We start from the raw sequence: 2,145 nt of genomic DNA, 5'->3' as shown, positions 1-2,145 counted from the left end.
AAAGGACAAGAGGACAAAGTGTGCAAATGTAACAAGGATTTGTATGGGTTGAAGCAATCTCCTCGTGATTGGTATGAGAAAGCTGACACTCATTTGGTCAAACAAGGCTTTCGTAACAGTCCAACAGAAAGCACATTGTATGTAAAGCGTGAGGGTGATGTACTTCTCATTGTGGTTCTTTATGTTGATGATTTGCTGATCACTGGACCAAATGAGAGACATATTGCTGAATTTAAGGATGATTTGAATGCTACTTTCAAGATGAAATATTTGGGGCTGTTGCATCATTATTTGGGTATACAGTTTAAGCAGTGTGATGGTGGTATTGCCTTGTGTCAGAAAAGTTACATAGAGTCATTGCTATGTAAGTTTGGACTTGAGGATTGCAAACCTATTGCCACTCCCATGGAAACAGGTTTGAAGTTGAGTCTACATGATGTTGGTGATCCTGCTGATGTCACTCTTTACCAAACTGTTGTTGGCTGCCTCATTTATGTATGCAACACGAGGCCAGATATTCAGTTTGCAGTCTCACAGGTCAGCAGATTTATGCATAGCCCAGGGTCTAAGCATTGGCAGGCTTTCAAGAGGATTTTCCGCTACCTTAGTGGCACTTTACATCTTGGCTTGTTTTATCCCAAGGGGGGATCATTGCCGCCAGACTTACATGCTTTTTCGGACTCAGATTGGACTAGTTGTTTTGACACGCGAGTGTCCACAAGTGGTTTTTGTTTCATGCTTGGCAGTTCATGTATATCATGGTTGAGCAAGAAGCAACCTACTGTGGCCACTTCGAGTTGTGAGGCTGAGTACAGGGCAGTCTTCACAGCTACGGTTGAGTGTGTATGGCTCAGACGCCTTATGGCTGATTTGGGTGTTGGACAGGACACTGCCAACACTATCTACACTAACAGTCAGAGCGCATTGGAAGTTGCGAGGAACCCAGTTTTTCATGCTCGCACAAAGCACATTGAGGTGCATTACCACTATGTCAGGGAGAGGCTCTCAGCAGGAGAGATCAGCTTGGCTTATGTGCCAACACAGGACAACCTTGCAGATCTTTTCACAAAGGCATTGTCTTGTGAGAAGCTTGAAGCTTTCCGCAAAGCTTTGGGCTTACTCCCCTTTGTGGACTGATCTTGTCCTCAAGGTATGGCACTTCCCTTTACTCATGTGCCAGCTCTCGTTCACCGCATCACTCCAGGGGGGATTTGTTACCATATACATGTGGTAGTGATGTGTGTGAACACACTAGGACCGTCGGGGCATTTTTTCCCTCTTGAGGAGGTCTTTTCCCTCGTGCATTGTATATACGCCCATCACTCTAGGGCTATCTATCTTTCCATTGCACATTAAGTAACACACTCTCTATTGTGTGCCTTGAGCTTCCTTCGTCTTCTCCAAGCTGTGTGTGTTTCTCTGCAACCCTAATTCCAACAAGCTTGATGCAGATTCAGGACAGATGGATACTCTTGGTACACATGTGATATGTGGTGGGCACGAGGAGTCACTCCAAAGCTCGGAGTCAGAGTGCCATGGTCTCTATGATAGGGGACAGGATTGCCATGAGCTGAGTTTGGAGTTGGAGGTGGCAGAGATTGCCAGGGTTGCATCAACGTTCGGTGTCCTCATGTACGAGATGCTGATCTCGAGGCCCGATATAGCAGCTGCAGTGGGAGCATTTGCAGCAAGGTTGATTAGTTGTTCGATGACTGATCTCGGCATAGCGCATAGGGGAGGTTTGCAAGTATCGGACCGATACTTGTAGGAGTGCATCATCTCTTGTAGACTATTTGCAGAGCTTGGAGCTAGCTCTGTGTGGCTTCCGCAGCGGGATGTTTGTCTATCAGTAGAGCCGGATGCACTAGCTCATCGAGAGTCAGTGGACATAGGTTGAGAGAATATCTCACCTTCTATTAGTTGTACACTAGTAGATCTTGCTTAAAGGCACATTGGCCTTTAAGTGGGAGGTTGTTGGGGTTAAGGCCTATGTGCCTTGACCAGTCGCCCAAGTCATGGGCGCCCGCCCACTGTTACCCTATACTTATAGTGAGTATACTGTATAGGGGGAGCTGCCACTCTTTGAGTCTCCCCACCCATATCTGTGTGTCGTGTGTCTCCTTCTCTCTCTCACTCTCCGTCTGT

This window comes from Adiantum capillus-veneris, chromosome 17 (assembly GCF_014529385.1).
Source record: "Adiantum capillus-veneris isolate H3 chromosome 17, ASM1452938v2, whole genome shotgun sequence".
Classification (NCBI taxonomy): domain Eukaryota; kingdom Viridiplantae; phylum Streptophyta; class Polypodiopsida; order Polypodiales; family Pteridaceae; genus Adiantum; species Adiantum capillus-veneris.
Note: the sequence above shows the minus strand (reverse complement) of the source record.